This window comes from Procambarus clarkii, unplaced genomic scaffold (assembly GCF_040958095.1).
Source record: "Procambarus clarkii isolate CNS0578487 unplaced genomic scaffold, FALCON_Pclarkii_2.0 HiC_scaffold_115, whole genome shotgun sequence".
Classification (NCBI taxonomy): Eukaryota; Metazoa; Arthropoda; class Malacostraca; order Decapoda; family Cambaridae; genus Procambarus; species Procambarus clarkii.
Window position 1 is genome coordinate 1,356,643 of NW_027189148.1, and position 21,953 is coordinate 1,378,595.

At 41.2% G+C, this 21,953-nt stretch overlaps 1 long non-coding RNA gene across 1 annotated transcript; it reads left to right on the forward strand.

The window, feature by feature from the left end:
- Positions 1–5,788: 5,788 nt before the first annotated feature.
- LOC138360545 (uncharacterized) lies at positions 5,789–12,227 on the forward strand. Its single transcript, XR_011226462.1, has 3 exons — positions 5,789–5,901; positions 8,661–8,767; positions 11,549–12,227. It is a non-coding gene; the product is annotated as an uncharacterized lncRNA (long non-coding RNA).
- The last annotated feature ends 9,726 nt before the right edge of the window (positions 12,228–21,953 follow it).

Consider the following 21,953-nt stretch of genomic DNA (forward strand, 5'->3'; position numbering starts at 1 on the left):
AAGAGGGAGGAGCACGGAGCGACGTCCGCCCCCTCTGAGCGCTGGCGGACGACTGAGGGAGCCTGGCTCTTGACGGAGGAAGACCCTCCCAGCAAGTGCCCAGCAAACACAGAACGTTTGTGGACGTTTTTAAATGGTTACACAAAGGTAATACTGTAACTTTTGACATAAATACGTATATCTGACATTCTTAAAACCAAAGGATATAACTAAAAACATATATTCTTGAGACACAGTTTTTTAAGATTTATGTAAAAATTTAAAAATAATAGTAAATGCTATGGTATTATAATGTTTTCATGCTTTATATTTAAGAATAAATAATTTTCAGTCAACATTTAGTTTTTTTTGTTTACTTTCTGTAAAGCTATCCAATTTACGTTCTTATAACATAAATATAACATTTATATGACGTCAGTATAACGTTATTTACACGACATCATTACGTTATTATGATGTTATATTAACGTATAATTCCTGTATGAAAACCAGAATATATATTGAACTTTATGTTTTAAACATTGTAAAGTTATCATAAAACTTGGAATAAGACGGTAAGCATGCTTTACTTATGAAAATATACAAACAAATCAACAAAAACATTTTAACATAAAAAACATAAACATAACATAAATTAATTGCATGCATGGGAGTTAACTGGAACTCTGTAATATTGCATACATGAACCTTAAGGTACAAACCCAGTGTATTTACTCATGCAGTTCTTTCCTAAATCTAAATTTTTCCAATTTTTACACTTTGTTTCGAGTTCTGTCTTGTGTTGCTACTTTTAATACCCCATTAATGTCCCCTTTGTTATGTCCATTCATCCCATTGTGCACCTCTACCATATGTCACTCCTAATTCTTTGCTTTTCTAGAGAATGTAATATAAGCTTTGACAATCTTTCTTCATATGACAGGTTAACAGGTAGAACAAAGATTACCATTTATATATGGATAACTATTATAAGTCGGTTTGAATGAGTGAATTGCTGCTTGAAGATAGGTATATACACGTGTGGTACTATCAGATTGCATCGTGGTGAGCCTAAAACCCTTCAGATCCAAGCAAAGGGTAAAATGCCAGCAGATACAATTGCGAACACATTGATACCAAAATGAAAGACATATGACGAGAATTGAGGTAACCAAAGTGAAAAGTGTGTTCACATTACATTGCACTAGAGTGCTCCCAGGTTACTTTCTCTCACTTTCTCTGTTTTGTGTGGATGGTCCGCCGTGCTTTCATCACGTCAGCGGGTGGAGCACGCTGCTGTTTTTGACATTTCATGCATAAATTCCGGTTGGAAATTCTATTGCGAACACATTGATACCAAAATGAAAGACCTAGGATGACAATTGAGGTGACCAGAATGAAAAGAGTGTATACATTTTATCGCTCTTGTGCGCTCCCTGGTAACACGCTCTCGCTTTCTCTGTTTGTTGCGGATGGTAAGCCGGGCTTTTGGAGTTTATATGCCTTTAGTCCTGTAGAGAATTCTATTGCGAACACATTGATGCTAAATTGAAAAACCTAGGATGAGAATTGAGGTAACAAAGTTGAAAAGGGTATACACTTTTCAGTATTATCACTCTCAGCTTTCTTTTTCTGGTACCCTTGGCCTACATTCATCTTGTCGGCGGGTGGAGCGCGCTGCTGTCTTTGACATTATATTCACATAGTTCTGTTGGGAATTCTATTGCGAACGCATTGATACCAAAATGAAAGACATAGGACGAGAATTAAGGTGACAAAGTTGAAAAGAGTATACACTTTTCAGTATTTCCGCACACTACCAGGGAATGTCCAAAAAAAATGGAGAGAGTGGAGGGGTAACTTGCCCAAAACGCGAAATTGTTTGGGGAGATTAACTTTCGTTCAATACTATTATTCAAGAGGAGCGACACATCTATGGTTCATCCAATAAAATCAGCAGACTTCTAGATGTTACTACTGCTCGGCTTAGACTCGGTTACAAGTATTTCTGGGAATTCTCATTATCTGCCGATGTAGACCTGACCAAATGTTAACTGTCAACAAAATTATTCGCACACCCCTTCGTCACTATGTGATAGTGAATTCAGAGACAATTTTATAACCAATGTACCAACGATGTGTCAATATTTCATTCAAAATTATCTGGTACCAGAAATTTTAGCCAAATATCCCCAGTTTGCTAACTGTAAGTAGTAACAAAGTGATTGTAACCTATCCACCGCTGCCCACTGGATGAGGGGCGGTGTGCAGGACAAACATATCAATTGTGACACTAGCTCTCCACATATGTCAGTTGCTTAATTTAGAAACTGTACTTGTGATCGATCTCGAACCTATTGTTGATGTGACGACTTATACTGAATTTTGTAACTAGCTCATCAAGATTGTAACTTGCTTAGCTAAATGAATTGTTGGGTTCAGTCCCTGAGCCCATTATGTGCCTCTGCAACCCTTTCCACTACCGCCCACAAGATGGGTATGGGGTGCATAATAAATGAACTAAACTAACTTTAAGGCATCCTGAAAGAAAGCTTGGAGGGCTTGAAAAATTGCAGAACGAAGCCTTGAGGATAATCCTTGGGTGCCTTCGTACCACAAAGATACTTAATATGAGAAAGGAACTTAATATTCCGAGCGTTGTTTATCGTGTTACTGAAAATAACTGTCAAATTGGTATAAAAATGCTTAGGCTAGCTCATCCTGACCCTTGCACAGAAGCCCTCCAGAATTTCTTTATTGAATGTAAACATTGTTTCAAATAGATAAATAAAATTGGAACTGAACTCAGAAAGTATCAGATTTATAATTTGTACCAAGAGAGACAACAATAGCACTTTCCTGCACTGTAGGAAATTACACCCTTTTCAATTTTAATCCCTCCCTTTCCATCAAAGGAGCAAATTAGAGATCAGTCCCAGCTTTGTCTTGAGGCAAAGCTCAACGTCTTAAGCCATATTGATGCTCTGTCCACAGAGCATTCTCTCTCTCAAATCATATACACTGAAGGTTTCCTACAGCGCCCAACGGGTGCAGCTGGAAGTGCAGTTGTCCTGGCAATAGGATATGACTTATATTTTGAGTGGGGAGTCCGTATAAACAACTGGGCCTCTACCCTTCAGACTGAACTATTTGCCTTGCTCCTTGCACTGAAATGTGTACAAGTATCCAAACTTGATACATTAGTTGTAAGTGACTCTTTATCATCCTTAATTGCTCTCAACTCTTTAAGACATAACTGTAACATGCTTGTGTCTGAAGCTAGACACAAATACAATAACAACTTGAGGAACCTTATCATAAACAATAATCTCAACAAAAATCACATAGTTCTCAGAGGTGATTTCAATATTGACCTAGGGCTACAAAATAACCCTCAAGTAGACTGTTTCCTCAACAGCATGAATTCCTGTATGCTCATCCCCGCAATCACCAGGCCCACCCGAGTCACTCAAACATCTGCGACTACCCTGGATCACTGATGGACCAACATAACAGCTCCTCTTACATCAAGTATAATCACTGACAGAACAACTGACCACTATCCTACCTTCCTTGTAGCGAACATGGCCATAACACCACCAGGTAACAAGAAAATTACCTTTAGGTTACAATGTGAAGCGGCAATAGGCAATCTCACAAATGCCCTCCACAATGTAAACTGGGAATCTAAATTTATCAATACACAGGATAATAATTCGTTAACTAGCCTCTTTCCAAAATTTAAAGCCTTTACAATACTTATTGTCCTCTCCTCACCAAGCAAGTAACTGGCAAAAAGGTTAAATAATCCCTGGCTCACTAATGGCATACTTAAAGCAATCGACAAGAAACATGAATATGAAAAAAAAACTTAGGATTGGCCTAGTTGGAAAAGAAGTAGTTAAGAGGTATTCATCAGTGCTTACCAGTATAATAAGAGCAAAGCGTTCCTATTACGAGAATAGATTCAAAGAAGCAAAAGGCAACATAAAAAGCACATGGAGAGCCATCTCTACCATCCTAGGAGCTAAACAACATTCACATAATAAGATAAAAATCTCCAAGGATGGTTATACACCTGCAACAGATCTTGAAACAGCAACTGAATTTAATAGCTTCTTTTCATCGTTTGGTGCTCACCTTGCCCGAAAAATCCCAGAGACTCAGACATATGTTACCACATATCTTTCACGCAGCTATCCAAACTCTCTTCTCCTCTCTCCGGTCAGCCCTACAGATGTTGTGTCCATCATTCACTCGCTAAAAACCAAAGCTGGGAACATTAGTGAAATACCATCGATGGTACACAGGCGTGCCTCCCATGCCCTTGCACCATCCATAGCACTGCTGTTCAACAAATCCCTAGAGTGTCATACCTTCCCTGATATCCTTAAAAAAGCAAGAGTAACGCCAGTTCATAAAGGAGGTAACACGGCAGACATAAATAATTACAGACCCATATCGAATCTACCTATATTATCAAAATTATTTTTTTTTTTTTTACAAACAGCTCTACTCCAATCTTGTAAAATTCAATATACTAAGTCCCTGTCAGTTTGGCTTCCGCTCCCAAAAGAGTACCAATGATGCTATTGTTAGTCTGCTTGACTTAATCTTCTCAGCCCTTGACAAAAGTGAGTTTCCAATTGAACTCTTCATCGGCCTGAGAAAGGCCTTTGATACTGTTAACCATAACTACCTCTTACTTAAATTCCACCATTATGGAATCCGTGGCCTTGCCCTAAACTATATCCGATCCTATCTTAGTAACAGACACCAATATGAAGCCATCAATGATATAACCTCTCCCACTCTACCACTTAATTACCGTAAAGGTGCCACAGAGCAACATCCTAGGACCCTCCTGTTTCTTATATACATCAATGATCTCCCTAATGTCTCTAACATACTTAAACCTATATTGTTGGCTGATGATACTACTCATCTACTCTGACCCCAACCCACTCCTGTTAAATAATGTTGTAAACAATTAATTAAAAAAAGTCTACTTGTGGATGTCAACCAACAAACCTCACACAAAACATAGAAAAGACCTACTATATCTTATTTGGAAACAAATCAACAAATGCAATTCAGCTTCAGATAGATAATGTAAACATTAGCAATAAAAATGATGGAAAGTTTCTTAGCCTATACTTAGACAAGAGACTCAACTTCCGCACCCATATACAACACATAACTAAAAAGGTTTCTAAAACAGTTGGTATACTGTTTAAGATCAGATATTATGTACCCTACTCTGCTCTCCTCTCACTCTATTATGCACTTATCTATCCCTATCATTCTTATGGCGTTTGTGCTTGGGGTTCAACCTCTGCAAACTACCTCAAGCCCATCATCATCCAGTAAAAATCTGCTATCAGGACAATAAATAACTCTACCTTCAGACAACACACAGCTCCCTTGTTCAAATCCTTAAACATGCTAAACAAATTCACTCCATACATTCTCCTGTGTAAATTACGTTTATAAAGCCCTTTTTCTAACTGCAAACCCTGTTCTGAAACTCTTCCTGGACAGATGTAATAGAACACATGGCCACGTCCCCACCAGACATAAATATCTCTTTGATATCCCCAGAGTCAAACTTAATCTATGTAAACACTCTATGTAAATAAAGGGACCTAGTCTATGGAACTCACTCCCTTATAATGATTTGAAAAGCTGTCCAACTTCTGCCATATTCAAAAATAAAACCAAAAAGTACCTGTAGTACTTTTTAAGTACGAGGGAGTAATGCGCAAAGCGTCCCTCACCTGTGACGTCACAGCGTCACCTGACGCCATATCAACACATCGGCCATTTTGTCGTCAGTTCAGTCATGGCGAGGACTAACCCTTCATGCAAACTGCACCTACTATCAAGAAGAAGAAGATTTTGTGTTCCACCGATAGTATTATCGTAAGTAAGCACTTATATTTTATATTTTATTAAATTAATTGATTCTATTTTTCTGTAATAAAGGTCCAAAGGGTTGTTAAGGAACAAGGGTGTAGCGATACCGACGCTCAGTGCGCTCAACTCACACCAAAGTATCACCTGTGTAGCTTCTGTAATTAGTGTTAATTAGTTATGCTATAAGATAATGAAGCGAGTATAAGATTAACTCGCTACAAGGGTACTGTGTTGGGAGGTGAGGGCTGTTACTGGTGTCTGTGGGGATGTGAGGACTTGTACCAACCACTATCACCACCAGTACCTTGTCTTGCATCCTGCTTAGTATTCCTATTGAGATATGAAGTATTATTGCATTCATATAATTATTCATTCATTGTCATTACTATTTTTATGGGCTATGTTCTGTTACCCTAATGCTTTTTACCCCTGGGCATGTCCATTTACTCTCCAGCCCTTCACAAGCCACTGCTGCACCCCCTCCATGCCCATACTTACTGTGCTTATTCTTACAGGACTGCACTGCATTATGTGGTGCTCACTGCCTGGACACCTTGATACATGCATTATAGGGTTCTGGTAGTTGTTCTACTCACCAAGCCCTTCCAAGGCCAGGCTTGACATGTGAGAGCTTGGTCCAACAGGCTGTTGCTTGGACAGGCCCCTCAGGCCCACATATCCACCACAGCCTTGTTTGTCCGGCACTTCAAAATCAAATGTTTATTTACGTAAGGTACATACATATTTTTAGGTAAGGTACTCTTTATTTGGGTAAATTTATCTTCGTAGTATTTAGCTTTGGCTCGTCTAATTATCTTGGATAGCAATAACGAGTAATTCTTTGAGAATTCTTTGGAGACAATTCCTAACCTATACTTCTCCCAACCTATACTTCTTCTCAAGGTCATCTTCACTTCTTGAAGATGTTCAGGTTTTCTCTTGAAGATGTCGACGGTTGTTCCAGCAATACTGTATTTCTTTTATTGCTGAAAACCTGTTTTCAGCCATAAAAAAATAATCCTGAATCCAGAAAAAAATCCCTTTTGTATCGTCTGGAAATTTTCAAATATTGCTGATCAAACCTGAGTCTAAATTATTTGTATATATTATGAATTACAGAGGTCCCAGGACAGGGTTTTTAGGCACTCCACTTACATTTTCCCACTCTGACTTAACCCCCATTTATACAAACTCAGTCTTATCTTTTAGCTAATAATTTATTGTACACACCATACTCAGCCTGTGTAGGGTAGTTTATTGTGCATGTGTAGTATATATATTTGTGTAGTATATTTGGTATATTTAATGCCTCTAACCTCTCCTCATAGTTCTTGTCCTTCAGTTCTGGGAGCCACTTAGTAGCATGTCTTTGCACCTTTTCCAGTTTGTTTATGTGCTTCTTAAGATATGGGCACCATACAACCGCTGCATATTCCAACTTTGGTCTAACAAAAGTCGTGAACAATTTCTTGAGTATTTCGCCCGCCATCCATGCATTTAAAAGCTCTGAATATTATCCTTTACCTGCAATTGGTTGTTGCTGTATTTATAGAATATGATTTGTTCTACTTTACATTTGTTTGTTCCTTTTTTTCAAAATTTCTTTCTGCCTCTCTCCTCACTGCCGTGTAGTTGTTTCTCTTTGTATTACTGGTATGTTTGGGGGTTTGGCCTCTTCGTATATTGATTCCATTTTTGTGTCTTTTGGTCTCTGTCCGTCTTGAAATTTCAGTTGAACAAATCCTGTTTCCTAGTTCTGCATCTTTGTTTTGGTATAAATGTTTTTGTTCCTTTATCATATATTTCACAAAATTGACATACTGTGCATTAATTCATCTCAATTACTTCCTTTCCTAACAGCAAGCCTTTCCAGTAAAATTCTTTGAATTCTTTTCTGACTTCTGGCCTAATGTTTGTTTTATCCTAGTGTGTATGATGCCTAGCGTGTGTCTGGTGCCTGTTGTGTTAAACCGAAGATAAATGCATAAGTATAGGTCAGTAATTTCTCCAGCTTTGAAAGGGGCTTTCATTATGCAGCAGTATTCCACTCTAGAGAGCACTAGCGTCTTGAAAACTATCATCATCGGTATAGCATCTCTAGTGTGAAAAGTTCTTGTTATCTATCCTGTCATTTTTCTTGCAGTTGTGACGGCTACTTTATTGTGTTCTTTAAATGTAAGGCCTTCTGACATCAGTACACCCAAATCCTTTACGTTGCTTTTCCGTTCAATGTTATGATTTGACTGAGTTTTGTAAGTGGTTTCCGTTTTTATATTTTTTATTTTTTCCGTAGCGCATGAGCTGAAACTTATGTTCGTTAATCACCATGTTATTTTCTGTAGCCCATAGAAAGACCTGATTTACATCTGATTGCTTAATACTTGCATAAATAGTAGATTACAAAATGCATTTTTATATCATTAGTATTGAATAATAATAATGCAAATAATTGACTTATAAATGATGTACAATTAATTGGTAGGTGATATTATATTATTAATATTTTTTCATTCTTGCAAAGCCTTAACAAAGTCATTAACATGTTAATATAAACTTGATCACCTTCCACTTATTTTCTCATGTGCTACCTACATGTACAAAACCTTATTCCTAAATGCATATTTTGTTCTGAAACTTGTCCTTTATATGTTGTGTATCACCATCTCTGGAGAGTTTTATCTGATTGATGTATAAATTACTTTTAATTTTACAGAATATTATTGTTATACTGAATTTATTATTATATAAATAACTTAATTTTACAGAATCATCTATCAACGCACATCCACAAGTTGAGGAGGAGGATGTGACCTTCCAGATGTCTGAAGTACTGAAACAGGCACCAAACAGGCCTGGTGGATCTAGGTACAAGGTAAAATAATTAAATTTTTTTTTTTTTTTTTTTTACTAATTGTCCGATATATATATATATATATATATATATATATATATATATATATATATATATATATATATATATATATACATATATATATACATATATATATATATATATATATATATATATATATATATATATATATATATATATATATATAAATATATATATATATAATGTGTCGTACCTAGTAGCCAGAACGCACATCTCAGCCTACTATGCAAGGCCCGATTTGCCTAATAAGCCAAGTTTTCTTGAATTAATGTTTTTTCGACTACCTAACCTAACATTTTCAGCTACCTAACCTAACCTATAAAGATAGGTTAGGTTCGGTCATATATCTCTATTAATTTTAACTCCAATAAAAAAAGAATTGACCTCATACATAATGAAATGGATAGCTTTATCATTTCATAAGAAAAAAAATAGAGAAAATATATTAATTCATGAAAACTTGGCTTATTAGGCAAATCGGGCCTTGCATAGTAGGCTGAAAAGTGCGTTCTGGCGACTAGGTACGACATATATATATATATATATATATATATATATATATATATATATATATATATATATATATATATATATATATATATATAATATATATATATATATATATATATATATATATATATATATATATATATATATATATATATATATATATATATATATATATATATATATATATATATATATAATATGTATGTGTGTGTGTGTGTGTAATTACCTAAGTGTAGTTAAAGGATGAGACCGTCTTCCCAGCACTCTTTGTCATATAACGCTTTGAAACTACTGACAGTCTTGGCCTCCACCACCTTCTCACCTAACTTGTTCCAACCGTCTACCACTCTATTTGCGAAAGTGAATTTTCTTATATTTCTTTAGCATCTGTGTTAAGCTAGTTTCAATCTATGACCTCCTGTTCTTGAAGTTCCAGGTCTCAGGAAATCTTCCGTCGATTTTATCAATTCCTGTTACTATTTTGTATGTAGTGATCATATCACCTCTTCTGTCTTTTAGTTTTGGCATATTTAATGCCTCTAACGTCTCCTCGTAGCTCTTGCCCTTCAGTTCTGGGAGCCACTTAGTAGCATGTCTTTGCACCTTTTCCAGTTTGTTGATGTGCTTCTTAAGATATGGGCCAACTTCTGTTGTTGGGCACCACACAACAGCTGCATATTCTAGCTTTGGCGTAACAAAAGTCATGAACAATTTCTTTAGTATATCACCATCCATGTATTTAAACGCAATTCTAAAGTTAGAAAGCGTAGCATAGGCTCCTCGCACAATATTCTTTATGTGGTCCTCAGGTGATAGTTTTCTATCTAGAACCACCCCTAGATCTCTTTCTTTATCAGAATTCTTTAAAGATTTCTCACATAATGTATAGGTTGTGTGGGGTCTATGTTCTCCTGTTCCACATTCCATAACATGGCATTTATTAACATTAAATTCCATTTGCCAAGTGGTGCTCCATATACTTATTTTATCCAGGTTTTCTTGAAGGGCATGACAATCATCTAAATTTCTTATCCTTCCTATTATCTTAGCATCATCAGCAAACATGTTCATGTAATTCTGTATACCAACTGGTAGATCATTTATGTAGACAATAAACATCACTGGTGCAAGAACTGAACCCTGTGGTACTCCACTTGTGACATTTCTCCAGTCCGATACATTGCCTCTGATTACTGCCCTCATTTTTCTATGTCAGAAAATTTTTCATCCATATTAGAAGCTTACCTGTCACCCCTCCAATATTTTCCAGTTTCCAGAACAACCTCTCTATGTGGAACTGTCGAATGCCTTTTTTAGGTCCAGATAGATGCAGTCAACCCAACCATCTCTTTCCTGTAATATATCTGTTGCTCGATCATAGAAACTGAGTAAATTCGATACACAGGATCTTCCAAATCGAAAACCATACTGTCTGTCTGAAATTATATCATTTCTCTCCAGGTGTTCTACCCATTTAGTTTTAATTATTTTTTCCAATATTCCAATTCCAATTTTTTCCAATAATGTGTGTGTGTGTATGTATATTTGTGTTGTTGAATATGACCGAAAGTCATAGTCTTTCTGCCCCTCTCCTTACTGCTATTGTTGTTTCTCGCATCTGTGTATTGCTTGTATGTTTGGGCAATTTTTCCCCTTTTCCTAGTTCTGCATCTCTGCTTTAGTATAAATTTTGTTGTGCCATTATCATATATTTCACAAAACTTGACATACATCTCATTTACTTCATGTCCTAACAGCAAGTGTTTGTCAAATTCCTTAAGGAAATATCTGAGTTCCCCATAATGACCTCTCCACAAGTCAGGTTTTTCAACTGCTTCAAGCTCATTTTCTTCCAGATTATAATGCATTGCATACTTTATTCCCAAAAAGACATGGTCACTTTTACCCAAGTGACCATGTCACTTGGGTAAAAGGAGGGAGGTACCAAAGGAGGGAGGTACTGAATGATAAATATATCTTTCTCTTTCCTGGTAAATATAATATCCAGCATGGAGGGAACATCCCCTTCCCTCATCCTCGTAGCTTGTTTAACATGTAGAAACATGAATGTTTACAGGGTGAGGTTTACGAAATTATATATATATATATATATATAATTGGTCTCTGGTCTATATATATTATATATATATATATATATATATATATATATATATATATATATATAAGTTTGTGTGTGTGTAATTTATATAAATAAATAATTAAATATTAATTTTGTTAATATCTTTTCAGGGAAAACTTGCAAGTACAATTCGTATACAAGAGGGGCAACAAGAGCCAGAGGATGTCTACTAAGAAAATATATAAGTCTTTATCCTCACACTCTTGATATATGGTCTTCTCTGGTCTCTCTATTTTCTCTCCTCACAAATGTCCCTTTTTTTATTTCTTTTACGTTTCTCTCCTGTTTTTCTTGTCCTTTAATCTCTCCTTTCCTCCTCTCTTCTAACACCTCTCGTTTCCTGTCTCTTCTAGCTTCTCTCTTCCTTTACTTTTTATATTTGTGGTATTCATTTATGTCATTTTTATCTTGTATATTTTTCTTGTATCTTTTTCTTATCTTGTGTTTCTCTTCCCCTTCTCTTCAATGATTTCTCATTTCTCTCCTCTCTCTGTTGTTTCTGTTCTGTCTTCTCTCTCCTTGCCTTAATTTTGTTCTGTCTCCTCTTTTGTTGTGTGTGTGTCTTTCTGTCTCTGTCTGTCTCTCTCTCTCTCTCTGGCTCTCTTGCTCTCTCTCTCTCTCTCTGGCTCTCTCTCTCTCTGGCTCTCTCTCTCTGGCTCTCTCTCTCTCTCTCGCTCTCTCTGGCTCTCTCTCTCTCTCTCTCTGGCTCTCTCTCTCTCTCTCTCTCTGGCTCTCTCTCTCTCTCTCTCTCTCTCTGGCTCTCTCTCTCTGGCTCTCTCTCTCTCTCTCTGGCTCTCTCTCTCTCTCTCTCTCTCTGGCTCTCTCTCTCTCTCTCTCTCTGGCTCTCTCTCTCTCTCTCTCTCTGTCTCTCTCTCTCTCTCTCTCTCTCTGGCTCTCTCTCTCTCTCTCTCTGGCTCTCTCTCTCTCTGGCTCTCTCTCTCTCTCTCTCTCTCTCTCTCTCTCTCTCTCTCTCTCTCTCTCTCTCTCTCTCTCTCTCTCTCTCTCTCTCTCTCTCTCTCTCTCTCTCCCTCTCTCCCTCTCTCTCTCTCCCTCTCTCTCTCTCTCTCTCTCTCTCTCTCTCTGGCTCTCTCTCTCTCTGGCTCTCTCTCTCTGGCTCTCTCTCTCTGGCTCTCTCTCTCTGGCTCTCTCTCTCTCTCTGGCTCTCTCTCTCTCTCTGGCTCTGTCTCTCTCTCTCTGGCTCTCTCGCTCTCTCTGGCTCTCTCGCTCTCTCTGGCTCTCTCGCTCTCTCTGGCTCTCTCGCTCTCTCTGGCTCTTTCGCTCTCTCTGGCTCTTTCGCTCTCTCTGGCTCTCGCTCTCTCTGGCTCTCTCTCTCTCTCTGGCTCTCTCTCTCTCTGGCTCTCTCTCTCTGGCTCTCTCTCTCTCTGGCTCTCTCTCTCTCTCTCTCTGGCTCTCTCTCTCTCTGGCTCTCTCTCTCTCTCTGGCTCTCTCTCTCTCACTCTCTGGCTCTCTCTCTCTCTGGCTCTCTCTCTCTCTCTGACTCACTCTCTCTCTGGCTCACGCTCTCTCTCTCTGGCTCTGTGGCGCTCTCTCTCTGGCTCTCATATTTCATTTGATTTAAAAATGTCTGAGATTTTTTACTTAATCTAAGTTATATTGCATGGTGCTAATATGAATATTATACATGACTGTTTTTTCTTTTCTTTCTCTTTCTCCCTTTCTTTCTTTCTCTTTCTTTCCTTCTCTCTCTTTTTCTTTCTCTTTCTACATGAATATTATACTTGACTGTGTTTACATTCACTTGTAGATTTTTATTTTTAGTTAATTAGTCCTAAACTTTTGATTAATAGATTTTTATTATTAGTCATAGAAAAACTATAGTGTTATATGTATACTCGGAAAATTTTACTTGTTTTAGTTTTAAGTAACAATAACTGCTTATAACGTCAGACTGATCTCAGCATGACATGAATCACAGGCTGCTTGATCACAAAATCTATTGTGTTCACATATTGCATATATAGATTTTTAAATTTTTACTTTTATATTCTGTTATAGATATAGTCTATATATTTCGAGCTATTACATATATTTTGTTGTGTTACTCATTCTTAATTAAATAAATATAATATTTTAATTCTCTTTTTGTACCCTATTTATTTGTAATTTGCACATACATATATAGGATGTCCATTTCTATCTCAGATATGTCTTCTTTCTTTCTCTCCCTTTCTATTTCAGATATGAATTACAAAATTATTATACCCTAATTTACCCTAAACGCTTTAATGTAGGTAATTAAAAGATCATAAAAAAGTTTTTAGAAATGTTAATTATATACGTTCTAAGGTTGTATATAAAAGTTCTCAAAAAACCTTTTCTAAACGTAATTATAAACGTGCTGAAAACAATGAAATGTCGTTTTTAGGATGTTTTAAAAACATGAAAATGTTTGCTGGGTGAGGACCGCCGCCAGGCGAGGTGGAGTATGGACCCGCCCAAAACGGGGGAGTCCACTCTCACTGTATGTAGAGAACAGATAGAGGTTTGAGGCAAGCATATTGTGTGGTTATTTTTGTTTATGTGTTAAAGGGGAACATTTTATTGGAGTGTCGATGGGTTGCAGGTTTGTCTTTTGGGGAAGAAGTTGCTGAGAACTTCGAAGCCAGCAGATGAAGTAGCTGATGAGACTCCAAGGTAGTGGAGCAGAGGACCTCGAGCTGTGAGGAGAAGCAGCAGTGAAGAGGAGTGTCACGTGCTTCTGTAGAGGTGGAGAAGCACCATAGTTGCTCGGGGAAACTTCATGGTGTAGCAGCCAAGAGAGCTGTGGAGGACCCTAGCAGAAGGGTGAAGCACCGTAGTTGCTCAAGGAAACTTCATGATAGCAGCCTGGAGGAGCTGCAGAGGATCCTGGTAGTGAAGCCCGGAAGAACCTAAGGATATTAGGGTAGTGAACTTCCAGAGGTGGAAGGGGAAGTTCTGGTGGATTACTTATAGGGAGTTGATAGTGTTTGGTTGTCATTAGCGTGCAAGACGCAGTGAGAGGTGAGTGACTGTTGGCATTCTTATGTCAAGGAGTTTTTTATACTGAAGTATCAATGAACATTTATACTGGTATATGTTATTGCATTCAAATGCTGATTTTCTATATATATATATATATGTTATCTTGCTGATGGTGCAACAGTGTATGTAGGCTTGATCAACTTGAGGAGGTTGATAGTATCAGGTGGTGAACCAGGAGATAGGATACCACTTGATAAGCTGATAATAGAGTTCTGATGGTGTTGGAGTGCAACCTGATTGTGATATTATAGAGTATAGGATTCATTATTATTATATGTGTGTATGTATCGTGTATGTGCTTTGTCCAGTAAATGTGTCACAATTTGCTGGTGTTTGCCCTTGTCCTAGTGAGGCTTCCCAGGAGGTAGTAAAGAAGGAGAGAGAGAGAGAAAGAACCAAGAACCACTGCCGTGGACAGGGTAGGAGGTAATACTAGTAAGTCATAGGGGATTGAGGAGATCGTATCTCATAAGGAGAGAGTGGGGAGTCACAGTGGCTCGAGTGGGTGTGTGCACGTGACAACGAGGCTAAGTGTTGGAGCCGCATCCCCTAAACGTGTGACGTTGAGCCCCTCTCCAAGAGCCAGAAGCGCCGAGGGTGATCTCCTAGTATAAGCACTCTGCCGAGTTGTGGGTTGGGTTGTCCATAGAGAAGGATCAACGACGACAACACCAACCAACCCACAGTCTATAATAAATTGGGGGCCTGTGTCCGGGAGAGTGAACTGACACACCCACACCCTGTCCAAGAGTGGATTTGTACACCCCTGCTGAGATAAACTGTGTGACCGCAGGTGTATACTCTCTCTCTTGGGAAGACTCACAGGACAAAGATGGATAAGGTGCAAGCGTTTGTGGAGTCAGGCAAGCCTGAGGACTTGGAAGGTTGCACGAGGGATCAATTGAAACAAATAGCAGAAAAATGTGGCCTTAGGTTGAAAGCATCTAAAGTAGCTGGGATGAAGGATGAGATCCTGAGGCAGTTAAGAGCCAAAATGAAGCGGCAGAGCAAGGAGCCCAAAAAGGAGCTGAAAGTGGAAAGGAGGATGATGGGCAGGATGAAGTGAGATCCCAGGGATCGAGTAGGAGCAGCAAGAGTAGCCGCAGTAGCAGGAGTAGCCAAATAGGAGCTTGGAGAGATTCCAGTTAGAGCTCCAGATGCAGCAACAACGAGAGGACAAGGAGAGACAGTTCCAGCTGGAAAAGATGAAATTAGAACTCCAGATGAAAAATGAAGCAGAGAAGGAAAAAGAAAAAACCAGACTGGAAATAGAAAAAGAGAAAGCAAGACTAGAGGTGGAGAAAGAAAAGAGAAAACCAGAGTAAGAGAACTGGAGTTGGAACAGGAGAAAGAAAAAGAGAAAACCAGAGTAAGAGAACTGGAGTTGGAACAGGAGGAAAGAAAAAGAGAAAACCAGAGTAAGGGAACTGGAGTTGGAACAGGAGAAAGAAAAAGCCCAAGTCGAAAAAGAAAAAGAGAGAACAAAACAAATGCAGATAGAAGCGAGTAGAACCTTGGCTGAGCAAAGGATTGAACATGGGTTGCCAGAGAGCACCACCCAGGTATCACACCCACCAGATGTTAGGGTTAGGGAGAAGGACATTCCCTTGTTTGTTCCCGAAGAGGCAGAGAGCTTTTTCGAGGCACTTTGAAAAAGTAGCCAGTATCAAGGAGTGGCCACAGGAGGAATGGGCCCAGCTGGTCCAGTTAAGATTGACCGGTGCAGCCAGGGAGGCATACACCCAATTGTCACTGGAAGAGTGCCAGGATTATGCCACGGTAAAGAGCAGCATATTGCGCTCGTTTCAGTTAACCCCAGAAGCTTATAGAAAGCGTTCAGAGAAATGGTGAAAGTTGGAGCATGTACGTTTGCTGAGACAGCAAGGGATCTGGAAAGACGATTCCAGAAGTGGATTGAGGCTGCTGGAGTTGGATCTTACGCTGACCTGAAGCAACTGATGGTCATGGAGAAGTTCTTGGAGATGATGCATCCCGAAACAAAGTTCAAGATCCAAGAAGCAAGGATAAAGGAGGTGAAAGATGCCGCAGATAGGGCGGATATGATTACTGAAGCATACAAGAGCTTAAGAGAGAACAGAGTAAGAAGCGAGGCGAGACGCAGAAATAGCAGACCCAGTGGAGTCTGGGGAGGAAGAAGTTTTGGGGGGCAGACAAGCAGACCAGCTAGTTTTAAGCCCCAGGAAGGAAAGTTGCCGAGTCCGCCTGCTGGAGGTAAGCAGAAAAATAAAAATGTGCAGAGGAGACAAGAGTCCAATGAAGCTCCACAGAGTATGAGTAGTACATCTGGCCCGAGGAACTCCAATACGAGTGGGCAGAGTCAGAGCCACTCGGGGGCGTATAGGAGAGATTTCTCCCAAATGAGATGCTACAAGTGCAACAGATCAGGTCACATGATGCGAGATTGTCGGCAGGGCAAGAGAGTCGTGGCCCTGACGACATGTGATCCTCGGAAGAAGTACGTTGATGTACAACAAGACAAACCACAGAAGGTAGATTTGATGAACGAGCGGTATAGGCCGTTCATTAGTAAAGGTTGGGTCGGCATAGAAGGTCAACCCGAGGTGGAGGTTAGTATCCTCAGGGATACTGGAGCCAATCAGAGCTTGATTCTGAGAGGCCTAATAAGAAATGATCGACTGTTAGCTGGCAGTAGGAGGATAAAGGTTCATGGGTTGTTGTCTAAGAGTGACATGCCCGTGTGTGCTGTCCAGTTGAAGTCAGATTATTTGTCGGCGGAGGTGATGTTGGGAGTGTGCCCCAACATACCTGTTCCAGGAGTCCAAGTGATCCTGGGGAACGACTTGTGTGGGTCCAAGGTGCTGCCAGAGCTGATAGTAAAAGCTGTGCCGGAGGTGAACCAGAAGGACCGCGGTACAAGTGGAACGCCGGACAAGATAGATCTAGCCAGCATCCTTGAAAATGAGGCAGAGGACAGTCAAGTCATCGTATACCCGGCCTGTGTAGTGACAGAGTCGGACGTAGCCGCCGAGGAAGACATTGGAGATGATATGGCAGTGTCGACTCCACCAAGGGAGGAGGTCAACATGGACATGTCTGGGCTGTTCGACGAAGATCGAGCTCAGAAGAATGAGGATTCGAGGAGACAGGAAGTGAAATGACCCTACCTGAAAAGTTCAGCGTGAACCGAGCGGACCTGATTAGGGCTCAGAAAGAGGAGTTTATAGATCTAATCAGGGAGGCAAAAGGGGGAAATTCATGTCCGGAGTCCCCCGTGTATTACTACTTGGACGATGATGTACTAATGAGGAAATGGCGACCGGACAAAGCCGGCGCAGATAAGGTATGGTTGGAGAAGCACCAAGTGTTAGTGCCGAAGGAGTTTAGGGCGGCTGTGTTAGAACTAGCCCACTCCGTAGATATGGCAGGGCACTTGGGGGTGAAGAAGACCTTAAATAAGGTGCAGGAGCACTTCTACTGGCCGAACGTGTGGAAGGAAGTAAAGAAATATTGTAGGACATGTTTGGCGTGCCAACGTGCAGGTAAGCCGGCTCCGGCTATACCAAAGGCACCCTTAAGCCCATACCGGCATTTGGCGAGCCTTTTGAGAGAGTCTTGATAGACTGTGTAGGTCCGTTGCCGAGGACCAGAAAAGGCCACGAGTACTTACTGACCATAATGTGCACGGCCACCCGTTTCCCTGAAGCAATCCCCCTGAGAAGAGTGACGTCGAGAGCCGTTCTGGATAGACTACAGAAACTACATTGCGTGGGTAGGAATGCCCAAGGTTATCCAGACGGACCAGGGGAGTGTCTTCCAGTCGAAGTTGTTTAGGGAAAACTGTGAAAGGATGGAGAGTAGAGCAAGTGCGCTCGTCACCGTATCACCCTCAGTCGCAGGGAGCATTGGAGCGTTTCCATGGAACGCTAAAGAGCTTGTTGAGGATATACTGCGCTGAGGAAGGGAGTAGTTGGGACGAGGCATTACCATCCGTGTTGTTCGCCATCAGGGATGCGGTAGTAGAATCACTCAGATTCACCCCCATTTCAACTGGTGTACGGACACTCCGTGAGGAGCCAGTGGGCGCGCTGAAGGAGCAGTTCACCGTGGATAGGCCTAAGGTGGACGTGGGAAAATATGTGAAGACTTTTAGAGAGCGACTCTCTAGGGCAGAGATTTGGCCAAGGAAAATTTGAGGACATCCCAGGCAGAGATGGTAAGGTACCACGACAGGAAGGCGAAGGGCAGGAAATTTCAAGAAGGAGATCAGGTGTTAGTCCTGCTACCGGTAAAAGGAAGTATATACGAGTCGAGATTTTGTGGACCATATACCATCCAGAAGGCATTAGGGGATGTGAATTATGTAATCCACATGCCAGATCGTCCGAGGAAGTCACAGGTTTGCCACGTGAACATGATAAAGAGGTACTATGACAGAGATAAGCCCCTAGGCGATGAAGAACCGATGGAAACCCCATTGCAGGCGACGGTGCTGTGTGGAGGAGACGGAAAAGGGATAGAAGAGGAGAACTGTAAGTTAGAGAAGGCCGATGGCGCGAAGATATCAAATACAGAAGCCTGGCCAAGATAGGTGAGCGTCTGGGTCATTTGGAGGATGACCAACGACAGGAGCTAGTGGAGATCCTACGGAGGAATAAGTCGTTATTCACGGACGTGCCTAGAAGACACCGCGGAACGGTGCACGAAGTGAATGTAGGGAGTGCTGAGCCCATCAAGCAGCACCCTTACAGAGTTAACCCGGAGAAAGCAGCGGCAATGAGAGCAGAAGTGAAGTATCTGCTAGATAACGACTTGGCAGAGGTTAGCGACAGTGACTGGAGTTCGCCGTGCCTCCTCGTGGAGAAGAGTGACGGCACGTACCGGTTCTGTACCGATTATAGGAAAGTGAATGCACTCACGGTCGCTGACTCGTTTCCGATACCGCGCATTGACGATTGCATAGATCGGATTGGGAGTGCACGGTATGTCTCGAAGATAGACCTGTTGAAGGGATACTACCAGATTCCCCTGTCTGAGGAGGCCAAGAGGATCTCAGCGTTCGTGACACCCGACGGCTTGTACCAATATAAAGTGGTGCCGTTCGGAATGAAGAATAGTGGTAGTTGTTTTCAACGAGTAATGAATCAGGTATTACAAGGCGCGACTGGATGTGCAGTGTACATCGATGATATTGTGGTGTTCGCTGATTCCTGGAAGGATCACGTGGATCGACTTTTAGATTTGTTCGATCGGTTGGAGAAGGCCAACATGACGATCAACTTGGCAAAAAGCGAGTTCAGGAGAGCCCGCCTGGAGTACCTTGGATATATAGTAGGGCAAGGCGAGGTTGCTCCGGTAAGAACAAAGGTGGAGGCCATTGACAACTTCCCGGTGCCCAGGAGTAGGAAAGAATTGTTGAGATACCTCGGTATGATTGGGTATTACCGGAAGTTCTGTGAAAATTTCTCCACCGTAGCCGCTCCTATGACGAGTTTGCTATCAAAGAGCAAGAAGTGGGAGTGGAATGGAACAGCACAAGAAGCGTTTGAGAAGACCAAAAGACTGTTGACTGAGGCACCTGTACTAGTGTCGCCAGATTTTGAAGCGCCGTTTACGTTATTTGTAGATGCCAGTGATATAGGGGCCGGAGCTGTACTGACGCAGCAGAATGATGGAATTTACCGCCCCGTGTCCTTCTTCTCGAAGAAGTTCGTTAAGCACCAGAGGTCGTACAGTACAGTTGAGAAAGAGACTTTGGCCCTGGTGATGGCATTGAACATTTTGAAGTGTATGTGAGTGGGGGGGGACACCCAGTGACGGTGTATACAGACCATAATCCCCTAGTTTTCCTGAAGAAAATGAAGCATGCAAACCAGAGATTAACCAGATGGTTTTTATCGCTCCAAGAGTATGACCTGGTGATAACGCACATAAGAGGGCGAGACAATGTAGTGGCTGATGCGTTATCTCGAGCCTAGCCACTAGAATAACTCTCAAAAATAAGGGGAGGGGAGTGTTATGATCTCAGCCTACAGGAGAAACGAGTCTCCCTCCTTGAGAGTTATTCGTCAAGCCTGACCTGATTAGAAGGTCTAGCGAATATTGAAGTGATAACGCATATGTAAAATAGTTGCTTGGATATGTATAACAGTTTGAGATCATGGGCAATGAAGAAGAAAACAGATAAATGACTGGCGAGGAGATGTGGACATTTTGCTGGAGGCGTGAGGCTCGCTTCCGGAGGACCTTGACCTCACTTGAGTGCCAGACATCGCAGGGGGAAGCCGCGCTCCATTTGAGCTCCCACCAGAAGGGAACCCCTAGTGATATATCTCGAAGAGAAGAGAAGTGTGTAGACGTGCCAGCTGTGGAACCGAGCTGGGAACGTTGTGGTATCAAGTCCTGGTCGACGAGCAGAGTTTAATAAGCTACTCAGAGGCATTTTCGTGGGCTGTGTGGAGCGCCCTGACCAGACGCCGTCAGAGGGAAAGCGCCCTCGATCAATTAATCTGTGGTAAGCACGATATACGCCAGTTCATAGTGATCACTTGTAGTTGGTCGTGTGCCCAGCGACGGTAGCAATGTTTATTTATAAGTTAGACATGTTTTAATAAGGCAGAAAGCCTGAAATAGGAGAGTGAAGAGGGAGGAGCACGGAGCGACGTCCGCCCCCTCTGAGCGCTGGCGGACGACTGAGGGAGCCTGGCTCTTGACGGAGGAAGACCCTCCCAGCAGTGAGGACCGCCGCCAGGCGAGGTGGAGTATGGACCCGCCCAAAACGGGGGAGTCCACTCTCACTGTATGTAGAGAACAGCTAGAGGTTTGAGGCAAGCATATTGTGTGGTTATTTTTGTTTATGTGTTAAAGGGGAACATTTTATTGGAGTGTCGATGGGTTGCAGGTTTGTCTTTTGGGGAAGAAGTTGCTGAGAACTTCGAAGCCAGCAGATGAAGTAGCTGATGAGACTCCAAGGTAGTGGAGCAGAGGACCTCGAGCTGTGAGGAGAAGCAGCAGTGAAGAGGAGTGTCACGTGCTTCTGTAGAGGTGGAGAAGCACCATAGTTGCTCGGGGAAACTTCATGGTGTAGCAGCCAAGAGAGCTGTGGAGGACCCTAGCAGAAGGGTGAAGCACCGTAGTTGCTCAAGGAAACTTCATGATAGCAGCCTGGAGGAGCTGCAGAGGATCCTGGTAGTGAAGCCCGGAAGAACCTAAGGATATTAGGGTAGTGAACTTCCAGAGGTGGAAGGGGAAGTTCTGGTGGATTACTTATAGGGAGTTGATAGTGTTTGGTTGTCATTAGCGTGCAAGACGCAGTGAGAGGTGAGTGACTGTTGGCATTCTTATGTCAAGGAGTTTTTTATACTGAAGTATCAATGAACATTTATACTGGTATATGTTATTGCATTCAAATGCTGATTTTCTATATATATATGTTATCTTGCTGATGGTGCAACAGTGTATGTAGGCTTGATCAACTTGAGGAGGTTGATAGTATCAGGTGGTGAACCAGGA